The sequence below is a fragment of the Chelonia mydas genome, chromosome 12, assembly GCF_015237465.2.
Source record: "Chelonia mydas isolate rCheMyd1 chromosome 12, rCheMyd1.pri.v2, whole genome shotgun sequence".
Classification (NCBI taxonomy): Eukaryota; Metazoa; Chordata; order Testudines; family Cheloniidae; genus Chelonia; species Chelonia mydas.
In genome coordinates this window covers 19,169,774-19,182,133 of record NC_051252.2, presented here as the reverse complement: position 1 = coordinate 19,182,133, position 12,360 = coordinate 19,169,774, and positions in this window count along the sequence as shown.

Genomic DNA, 12,360 nt, shown 5'->3' with positions numbered 1-12,360 from the left:
TAAGTCAAGGGACAAATTGAGACCTTGGACTTTTAGTAGTTCTCCCACCCCCTCCCCAGGGCCCATCAGGAGCAAACTCATGGACTTTACCATCAAAAAATGCGTGCTCTTTCCTTTTCAATTGTCATTAAGAATAATCATTTTTAGTTTAGAAATACACTAAATACCTTATTAAATATGATAGAAAAATGTATGCAAAAGTCAGTAAGGCTTCTGGAAACTTATCTGTGCAGAGACACATCAGTGAGTTGGGAATTCTTAATCTCTTCATTAAAATCTGTTAATTTGTTGGATATTAAAATCCCTACTGTAGCACTGTACACAAGTCATTTCATCCAAAATCCCAGCCCAAATTTCTCATTTGCATCACATTAGTTTATTTTAACTTCAATTATAAACGCATATAATTGTGACTAAAAATGTGGTGCTCTTCCAAAAATGAGTTCTGGCACCTCATGGCAATTTTTTATCTGACGTTACAGAATCATGCATATTAATGGAGTAAAATAACAAATTTAAATATTGTGGGCAACCAAGACAGTACACAGTAATTAGAAAACAAAAAAGTTTGGTCGTTGTTAACGTACTGAAATAGAAGCTATAAATCTCATTTACACACCGGAACAAGTCTCTTCAATTCAGGGTACACAGAACCCTATCCTGGCCTTATTCAAGTAGTACCTTACTCTAAGTAATATCATGCCATAAAGGTGAATAAGAATGGCAGATCAGGCCCAATGGTTTACTGTAATTACCGTTGACGTAAAGAATTAGAAACTATTTTGGTTCCAAACTTTCCGAATCAAGTCTCTAAGGCCAAATACTGCTTTCAGATGTGCTTGCTCAGCACCCAGTGATGTCAAAGGGAACTCCTGCGTGCACATCAGAAGGGGCGCACACAACATTGTGACATCATTGATCAAGAAACATATAACGGAGACTGCACTTTGTTATATTATACTCAAGTTCTGACACATTAATATCCAAAAGAGAAAGCATACAGAGAACAGCTGCAAAAATTAATAGGTTACAGGGATTAATGTCCGAGGAAGGATAAAAAGGAGAAGTTAGCTTGGTTAGCCATTAAAACAGGGTCCAAGAGCAGCAATGGGATGAAAATTAAGAAAATGTAGGCTGAATAAGTTTGTATATAATACTTTGTACTTGTACAGAGGTTTTAATCTAACAAGCTTCACAAATATTCAATGAGCTAATTCACATAACACCGTTGTGAAGTCACTCCCATTTTACAGACGGAGAAACTGAGACAGGGAGATTGATGATTTCTTCAAGGCTCAAAAGGAAGTCTGTGGCAGAGCCAGGAATAGAATCCGGATCCCCAAATCCCAGTCCTATGTTTTAGCCAGAAGACAAGCGTCTCCATTCCAGAAAATACCAGGAAAACCTTAACGATAGTGAGCCAATTTTGGACTAAACTTCCAGGGGAAATATCAGAAAACCTCATCACTTTAGACATTTAAAATTAGACAAGATAAAGCACGAAGAATGAAATCTTGCAATGGTAATAAGCTGGACTGAGTCATAATGCTTTTCCATCTCATTACTATGCTTCTTTGTAAATGCATGTGGTATACAAAACAAGCTGGTGTGGCCAGCCATCTGGGAGGGTCTCAACCTCTCTGTACGGGCAATTCTGGTACATATTCCTGCTACACGTAGTTCAGATCTTGCCTTTACTGAGTTATATCCCTTTTTCAAGTGATGTTTTAAACCACTTCTCTGGCTACAGCTGTAAGACAAAGCTAGCTGCCTTCTGCTTAAGGGAAAATGAGGTTAGTAAAACTATCCAATATATTTGAGACAAAAAAGTCATAAGGTTTCCTGAGAAGACAACAGCTGTTACACATCTAGTTTTTGATTATTTTGAGAGACTTTAAAATTTCTCATCCATTTTTCTAGCAACATGCCTAGAGGAGAAAGTTCACTTGTGCATGCACACACAAAATCCCCACAAACCTACATTTCATCACAAAGCCTACCAAATGATATGACTAAGAAATTAATATACTGTACAATAGACAAACACTGCAGAACCTCAAATTGACAGTATTTGTCACAGTAGTGAGCTACAATAACTTCTGGAATATACACTAATGCATACAAACAAACCTATCATCAGTTTTCCAAATTTAACCAAAATAGTTGGTATTGATTTACTGAAAGCTGAGGTTGAAATCACAGAATTCCTCTCAAAACTAGGAAAACTAAGTTATAAAAAACAGTTTTCTCATTGCCAGTTTTAGCATAAAAAAATATCATACATAGCTTTGCATATTACTGTGTTCCTTTCTGTTTGCTAACCTGTGCGCATGCAGGTGATAGATTCCAAGATCTGTGTGTGTTGGCGTTACAATTTTAATCCAGAAACCCCAGTCAGACCAATGGAGTTTGCATATGCAAACCATCAACTCTCTTTGCTAACCACCAACTCTGCAGGCATATTTTGAGATCTGTTACACCTGTGTGCACAGAAATTGGAAAACAGGCAGCATGAGAAACCTCAAAATGAGACTGGGTTCAGTCACCACTGAAGATCAGGGTATATTCTTTATTTTCACTTTGCAATGTGCTGACAAACACAAGGGTGTGAGCTCTGATGTATTGAAGACTGTGTTGGAATTGTAAGCTATCACAGAGTGAAGAAATTTCCTGGTCCTGCTTGCAGGTTACTGGGCTCTGTAATGAAGCCTGGATCTGGAAGCTGTCAGTCTGGAAAGTGCAGCCTAGAAAATGAATTGATCCTCTCTGCCTTAGCGAGCAGCCTGCTTTCTCTCTCTCTCTCTCTCTCTCTCTCTCTCTCTGTTTTTGGGTTCTTGTGTGTAATCGTTCTTAATTACAACCTTCTGGCAAAAGTATTTATGTTTTCATTTAACTTCTCTATGTGTATGCTGTGAACATAATACAATTATTTTAAAAAAAAAGAGTCTTTCTGACCAGTGGTAATCCAGGATAAGAATACAACAACAAACAAGGGTGAGATGACTGCTCATGGGGAATAGAATTGAATGAGAATTATTATTGTGTAGCTATAGAGAAGATGATTCTCTGCCTCTCACTGAATCAGGCCTTTGTACCCTTTAGGTAGAGTGTCCTGGTACCATGATCTTTGGGTAATGATTAATTGCAAACATAAAGATCACTTGGCATCTAATGACCAGATTTTCAAGACAGCTCAGCACCCAACAGTTCCTGGTTAGCCACCTAAATAAGTGGCCCTGTTTTAAGAAGAGAACAATTGTCCTATTGTTCACAACAGGAGCCACTGAGTGCTCAGCACTTTTGAAAATCTGGCCACTTCATTTAGGTGCCTAACTCGCAGTTGAGCTTTTATTAAAATCTGGCCTTAAAAAGTTTTATAGTCACAGTTGGGATGAAGGTACACATTCAAAGGATATCTTTCCTGATCACCTAAGTAAGACATATCTATCTTTTTGCAGCTGAGTAATAGCCTTATAAACTGAAATATCAAATATCACTCCAGATGCATTTGACTATCCTTGAAATAAAAATCTTATTAAAATCTGTCACAGTGAAAATTTCAGATTTATCAAATGGTGTGATGAATTATTCAGCATATCTGCAAACATGGATTTTTAAAAAATATCTAAAGCAATATAATTTACTATAGAAATCAATATTTTAACCTCATCATTACCAGAAGCAACCTAATTCTTGTTGTACAAGACTAAAGTAGTCTTTATTCTGGAGCAAATTTTTGTGGCGGAGTTATAATCCCTCACTTAAAAACAGGGGATAGTTTTAGAATGGGGTCACTGATGAAACATGACAAACCATTTGCAAACAACTTTGCTGTAATAGTAACACACTAATAAATGAATGGATTATGTGAAAAATAAGAAGCACAGTAATATTTTAAATGGCCTAATGTGAAATGTATTCTTAACACAGCTGACATTTGTCTTTTGTTGTTGGAATCCATGCCAGTCACTGGTAATTAAAATCTCAGCGGGCTTAGACAAGGCTTCTTATTGTATTAGGCATTGAAATTTACAAAGAAACATGTTCAGTAACAAAAGATGACAAACAAGTACAGCAAAGGTATTCTGCCAGGCAGAGGTATTTGAACACAAATTGTGTAATGGCACTGTACCCAAATTTACATACCACTAGGCCAGGTGTGGCAAAGCAGCTCTCTCACTGGGTTAGCACCCCCTGCTGATGGTCACTCCAGCACTGTGGCAGTTTCTCTGTCTGGTAATTAGGCCCTCCAGTGGGGTCAACTTCCTTGGTCCACCCTTTCAAGGGTCCAAATTGTCCCAAACTAAAAGTCCAAAAATGTCCTAAACAGAAACAAAAAATTCCTTCCACCCTCTCAGGGACTCTTCCTCAGCCAGTCCTCAGCTCAGCCTGCTGTCCCCTTGCTGCGCTCAACAACACTTACAGTGGGCTTGTATGCCACCTTCTTTGGGACAGTTGGCAAACCCAGTACCACACCCTGCTCTGGGCCCTGTACCGATCAGCTAGGTCTTCTCCTTTATCTGCACTGTGGTTTTCCCTGGGCCACTTTCCTGTGTCTCTTCTCAAGTTCCCCACTGGATTTCCCAGTCACTTCCCTGCTTAGTCAGAGTCTCTCCCAGGCCTCTCTGCCTGGAGAGCTTTTCTTCCTCACTCTGAGAACATAAGAATGGTCATACCAGATCAGACCGATGGTCCATCTAGTCCAGTATCCTGTCTTCCAACAGTGACTAGTACCAGATGACTCAGTGGGAATGACCAGAACAGGGCAATTTATCAAGTGATCCATCCCCCGTCACCCAGTCCCAGCTTCTGGCAGTCAGAGGTTTAGGGATACCCACAACATGGAGTTGTGTCCATGACAATCTTGGCTAATAGCTATTAATGGTCCTATCCTCCAGGAACTTGCCTAATTCTTTTTTAAACCCCATTATAGTTTTGGCCTTCACAACTTTCTCTGACAACAAGTTCCACAGGTTGACTGTGTGTTGTGTGAAGGAGTACTTCTTTAGACTTGTTTTAAGCCTGCTGCCTATTAATTTTATTGCTTGACCCCCAATTCTTGTATTATGTGAAGGAGTAAATAACACGTCCTTATTCACTTTCTCCTTCATGATTTTATAGACTTTTATCATGTCCCCTCTTGTTCATCTCTTTTCAAAGATGAACAGTCCCAGTCTTTTTAATCTCCACTCATATGGAAGCTGTTCCATACCCCTAAATATTTTGTACACTTCTCTGTACCAACTCTTTTTCTAATACATCTTGTTTGAGATGAGGTAACCAGAACTGCACACCGGCTTCAAGGATGCCTTTTTGTCTCTAATTACCTCTTTTACTCAGTTGTTTAGGCATGGTGACATTTTTTTTTCCAACCTAGCACTAAAAATTTCCCAAATCTGGTGAAAAATTCCCAGCCTCTGGGAATTTTTTACCAGTTTGGGAAATTTTTGGCACTAGCCAGTGCTTCTATATCCTGGGAAATTTCCCAAAATCTGGGAATTTTTGAGTAAAATGTTTCACCTTGGGAAATTGCATGGCAAATTGGGAAACTGCAGGGCACATGCTGTTAAAAATTCCCAGATTTTGGGAAATTTCCCAGGATATAGAAGCACTGCTTTCCTGCAGCTTATTTTCCCACACTGAGTTTTTCCCCTGCTGACTCGGGACCCTGCAGGAGCCTTCTTGCTTTCTAAGTCTGGACAGTCAGAGCTGAAATCTCCTTGGGTTTCCCTCTTTACCACAGCCACATTCTGCTCTTCATGGAGAATTGCTTGATTCCTCACAGGTGGGGCTCATTCTGTAATCAGGTTGACTTAGCTGCAGGCTCTCCAAGACAAGCCACCCTGTGACAGGCACAAACCCTGCTTTAGACATCTCAATAAATGTTCTACCAAAACCAGACAATTGCCATGAGAACAGTTCCACTAATATAATTCTTGGAGACAACAGATAACACATTCAAAAGAATGATATTGTTTACCATTCTTTTAAAAGTGAGATAAAACTGGGAGATTCACTAAAATGCGTAGCCCCTTGGAGCCACTAAGATGAATATTTAGGGAAAGCTAAAATAAAATAAAAAATACATTCATGCTGTCATGTATAAATTGACAGAAAGCTGTGCTGGTAGTCAGCAAGTGATTCCTAAGGCCAATGCCCATCGTGTGGCCTTGGAGAAAAAAACTGTAGGGAGGAACCAACCAGGCTCAAGCCAGTAGGAGCAGCCACAGAAGCAGCCAAAAGCAGGAATTGCTGCGTTTTTGAGGGGTGGGGGAGAGAGTAAAATGGGGCCCAGCTGGGGTCACCCTTCCTCCCAACATCTCTTAGACCCAGAACTCTTCAGGGGAGACCCCCCACACACACACACACACTCTGGAGAAATAATGGAACCCAGGTCATGCCACCTCTCCCCACAACTATGTAGCTGGGGGGGGGGTAGGGTAGGGGGTAACTTCAGGGAGCAACCAACCAGACACTCCAGTTATTCGGAGTAGCCACAGAAGTAACCAAAGAAAGGACCTTCAGAGAACTTCCTCTACAGCCTTGATTGGACATTCTCCGTCTTGTGCTGATTGGCTGTTCACTCCAACCCTCTCTCTCCTCTATCAGTGTCTCTTACCATCTTCTCCTGTGCCCTGCCCACCTTCCCACATTTCCCTTCAGTGTCCCCTTTGCCTCCCAGTTAGCTGATCCCCTCCTAACTAAGCCCACCACAATAAACAAACAAAAGGTCTTGGAACTAATGTGACTTTGCTGCCATCACATATTTCACTCTTCCCCCACCCCATACCAGTCTTGTCTTGGTAGATCTCTGGGGCAGGAATTGCCTAGTCCTCTAGGTTTGTACACTGTCTTATAAAATGAGGCCCCACCATTCTTGTTTAATCCTCAGGCACTGCCATAATGACTATGATTACTAATTCTGGTCCATATTATACAACTGTTTTCTATGCACAGTGGTCATTATCAGCAACATTTCAGCAAAAGTCCCAGGTCCAAAAGAAATGCCATTTCCTGCCTGAAGAGAAAATGGCACACAATGGAGATGCAAATATTGCGAGCCTGCATTGAGATACTGCACAGCTACCCACTTCAGAGGCAGCTCTGGGAGGAGTGGAGTCTCAGGAAATACATTGCCGTGCAGAGGAAGTGTGCATACTGCACTATGCTTTAGCATCTGCAACCTGCTTCTTCAGTTCACCCAGCCAACTTCAAGATCCAGTGATGAAAGGGGAAAGGGATGCATAATCCTTGCTCCTCTTTCTCTTTTGGAGACTGCTCTTTACAGGCTGACAGCTCCCAGACTCTTATTATTCTAAGCAAAAGTTAGGATGATAATTAGACATATAACATCAAACTCCTTTAGCAAGGATCCATTGTATTAGAGCTAAAAAAGAAGGGAACTCAATACAGTATGACAGCTGCCCAGAATAGCAGACCAGGGATCTGATTCTGCATGGTGTGCTGAGCTCCCTCAACTATCAAAGGCAATGGGAGTTTAGGGCTCGTTGGATCCCATAGAATTGGGCCTCAGATTTGGGAGAACTAAATAAATAAATAAGACAAAGAAGGAGGCAAGTTAGTTGTAACCTAGTTTCTGAAAGCAACATCTGACACTTTATTTATGGAGGGCAAGGGGTGATGTTATGAAGCTAGACTCCTATGTGCTTTGAAAGTTCTTGCAAAAAAGCATCCCTTAAGTAGGGCAGACGGAGAGAACCAAGGTTTCCTACTGCTGAATCCCTAGCGATGCACTCAATATAGGTCTAATTTTATACACACTCTAACATCTGACTACTAATATTAGAATTCACACCCTCGTACAAACAGATTAAATGGTATTCCAATGATTTATAGTCTACCTTTAAGCAAAATGCCACAGTTTATCATTATATCCAGAAGACTATTACTGTCTACAAGAGTTTGGCCAGTACTGCATTTTTATTTATTTCAGAACCAGAGTATGAAAACAACCTGTGAAATCCAAATAAATAAATAAATGAGCATCTTTGACCTTTTTTTCCCATTTCAAAATATGAAAGTTAGCCATTTATCGTGGTTTCAATAAAACAAGCTATGATAAAAGTGTGGCACAAAGAAATAAAAAAAAATGAAAATAGTATTTATTCTAAAAGTAAGAATTTAGTTGTGTCACTACATTTTTTTTCGCTATAAGAAAAATGTTACCAGTATGATTACAATCTCTGTGGAAAGTGTGCGTGTGTTGAAATAATGAAAATATATGGAGCTAAACAGTATGGTGTGCTGGGTGAAAAGTCTGACTTAAGGGCTTTGTTATGAATCTGTTTTTCCTGCTGATTTTGAAATCAGTTCCAAAGACATACTACCTTTTAATAACATTTGCTATGCTTGACAGATGCTGGCCATTACAGTCTGTGTTTATACGATTTGATGTTACCTTGAAGTTTGCCAATTTGTTCTATGACTGACTTTGCACCAGACCATAGCAATCTTACTTACGATGAATGCTACTCTACTCTGCATAATTCCACTCACTTCAATAGGGCTACTTGTGTAGTAAGTTTCTAATGAATTTGAGTAAGGGTGGTACAAGTATCACAGCACAAAACTGCTATTTCAAGTAATTCTCCATTTTAAGTTTGGATTCTGCAAATATGGCAACAAAATACAGTAGAACTTAGCAGCTCATTAGATATTGTACTCAAATGAAGAGAAACAGTTCCCCTTGCATCAGAAGGACACTGTTCTTTAGTTTTCAATTACTGTACCTACCTACAAATAAAGGCCATATCATCCATTGTTTTGCATGCAGAATATCAGTAGAAACCGTGTGCAGTTTTGCATGTGGATGAATGGCAAACTCACTTTCTCCGATTTGATAAAGAAAGGTATGATAATTTTCTTTCTGCTGTGATTAATTATGCTTTTCCTACATTTATTTTAAGAAATAAAAAGAGAATCCAAAAAAGAGGCTGAGAGTGATCTTTAATGCAGTCAAGGACAAGGACAACAGGAATAAAAATACTGTTTATTTATCAGATGTTCAACAGAGAAAGGAAATGTTGTAAGCAACACTCAATTAAATAGAATTCAAAGAGAGTTAATAGCATCTGTGTCACAGTATTGTAGTTCTAATTAATCTCCTGCACTCTTTCCATGTTTTATGGATGACAGCCATATCATCTGTGATAGAAATGGTGATTAGACATGGTTTGCAGTATTCAAATTTGAAATACCCATCTCAAGAAGATGGGGGAAAAGGAGACTGGCCCATTTTTCATAAGATAATTGAGACCTACTACATCCAAACAATACTAGAGTTATATTGCCTAAGTTTGCATCAACACGGACTTTTCGTGCTATTATAAGCAACAGGAATAAAGCCAATCATTAGATCTCTGAGCTTCATTCATAGCCCATTTGAATCAACAGATGTCTTTCAACTGACTTAAGTGGGCTTTGGATCAGGCCATTACAGGAATGAAGGGCATTATGGAGCTTGAGCTTCATCTTGTGTGCCCTCTGTGTAGGGAATTCCCTACACTTCGAGTAAAGTTCTGTGAGCCAGAAAGACACAGGACAGGCACTGCAGTGTGCAGTTCCTTTCTGACACTAAGAAGCATGCAGTGTCAGACATTTAAGTACTCTCAATTTCTTTAGACTGTTTGATTAGCTGACATCATTCACCATTGAAAATCACAGGAAAATCCTAAATTCATTGTCTCCTCACCCCAATTAACCTAGACTTGAGTTACAATTTTAGGATAGGTTTCAGAGTAACAGCCATGTTAGTCTGTATTCGCAAAAAGAAAAGGAGGACTTGTGGCACCTTAGAGACTAACCAATTTATTTGAGCATGAGCTTTCGTGAGCTACAGCTCACTTCATCGGATGCATACTGTGGAAATTGCAGAAGACATTATATACACAGACACCATGAAACAATACCTCCTCCCACCCCACTCTCCTGCTGGTAATAGCTTATCTAAAGTGATCATCAAGTTGGGCCATTTGGTGGGAGGAGGTATTGTTTCATGGTGTCTGTGTATATAATGTCTTCTGCAATTTCCACAGTATGCATCCGATGAAGTGAGCTGTAGCTCACGAAAGCTCATGCTCAAATAAATTGGTTAGTCTCTAAGGTGCCACAAGTCCTCCTTTTCTTTTTGCGAATTTTAGGATAAAGTCTCATTTTCAGGATTTCAACTGCTTGATTCCAAAACTGCGTTGAGAGCCTTGTTAGGGATTCCTGGAGGTGCTGTGAAGAGGAACTAAAGGTCAGACTACAGCACACCCTGTACTGGGTATTGACAGAGCAGGAGAAACCATCATCCCACTTTTGCTTTTGTGCATGGGCTAGTCACAAAAAGCAGCAAGAGCCTTTCCAAAGGAGATAGGGAAGGAAGGGGCTCTGGCAGGCCTATGTCCAGAACCGGCCAGCAAAGGCACTGGCTTTTCCAAGGGTCTAGCAGGAGGCATTCTGACCAGAATGCCTTGGAACTCAGACACACTGGGCATGAACCACTAGTGCCTTTTCTTTAATGTCCAAATCCTGCAATTCATACTCAGTCCTTGTTAATGGGAGTTCTGCCTGCATAAGGCCCACAGGCTTTTACCCAAAGAGAACAATGATGTCAAAGTATCAGAGACAGTGAGAAATACAGCTCCTCCAGACCATAATGGGAAAGTATACAGGTCTAGAACTTCAAACTAGAGCTGGGCCCAAATCCAGAGATGGTTTTTGCACATGTTTCTCACTACAAACCAAAACCAAGAATCAGAAGATCCCAGAAGCTTTCTGATTTCACACCCCTATCTAAATTTTGGATTTGGGGCCATCTCTACTTAAGATTCCATGTGCTATGCTAACAGGTGTCTCAAGTTTCTAGATTCTGAAGCTCAGAACCTGCTATGTTAATCTACTTTGAGGCTTTTCAGAGGCATCAGCTGAATTTAACGTTTTTTTAAGCATTAGAGGGCTAGTAGCTGTGTTAGTCTGGATCTATAAAAGCGGCAAAGAGTCCTGTGGCACCTTATAGACTAACAAACATATTGGAGCATTAGCTTTCATGGGTGAATACCCACTTCGTCGTTTTTAGTGTATGGCATAATCTCTCACTGTGGTCTGTGTAATATGTAGATAGCAAAGAATTTTTCACCTTCAGTTCATTTGGTATGATGTCCATCCGTTTGCATGTGGAAAGGAAGATGATATCTGTCTGTACTTGTGCAAGTTTCTTCATGAGTGGGTATTCACCCACGAAAGCTCATGCTCCAATACGTCAGTTAGTCTATAAGGTGCCACAGGACTCTTTGCGTGTTTTTTTGGTGACTATTTTCAATCTGAGCTTTTAATGACAGAAGATAGAGGCTGTTACAGAGCAGAGAACATTGGAGTTTTCAGGTGAGGAGGAAGCAATCCAAGGCAAAGAGCACATATGAAGTCAGAGATTCTAGGCTGTATTATGGAAGGGAAGGAATGAGTATCAAAGAAGGGAAATGAGGTTGTGATAAAACCTAAAGGAGGTGAGACTAGTGGGCCAAATGGCCTACCCTGCTTAGCATTGTTTCCTACTCTTCTTCCTACTTAGTAATGAAACACTAATCCAAATTTAGCAGTTATCTGTTTCTAGAGAACAGTGAAACAAGACTGAATTTAAGAGACATTGAATCAGGAAATGTGTAATATGTTAGTATAGATTTGTCCCCAGTGTTGGCAGTCAACTTTACAGTTATCTAACAACCAATATTACATGACCTTTTCATGACAGTCTACACAATAACTCATATAAGCCTTGGAGCTTTCAGATTCTGGCACTTTTTTAAATCTTCCACTTCTAGAACAATCATAATAAAGTTACAAAACATCTGACTTTGAAAATAATACTGAAAGGCAGACTACTCCGACAGTAACAATGACCGTAAGTAGATAGACTGGTAAGATAGAAATTCAAAAGGACACCCTCCTACTCAGGTAAACCTGACCATTTATTTCCATTATCTGTCTGAAATGATTTTTTGGTAACTGAGGGGAGGAGTTCTCCCATTGGCATAGGTGGGTTAGGTTGGCTTAACTGTGCTGCTCAGGTATCATGCCAACTTAATTTTCTAGTATAGGCCAGGCCCTAGTAAGCATTTGGTAAGAGTTCATTGGTCAAGCTCTAGGCAGTTTATTGCTCTCCAGATGTTATTTCATGCTAATTTTACACACACAATATAAAAAGTAACATTTTAAATTGTGTGAAGCCATTTTTCCCCATTAAGAGGGCCTACTGTTGGAAACAGGACCTACTTTTAGTCCTGTTTCCTTGTGGCAATACTATTGGACTGATACAATAATAGCATTTTCAGTAAACATATTATATATACACAAATTTTT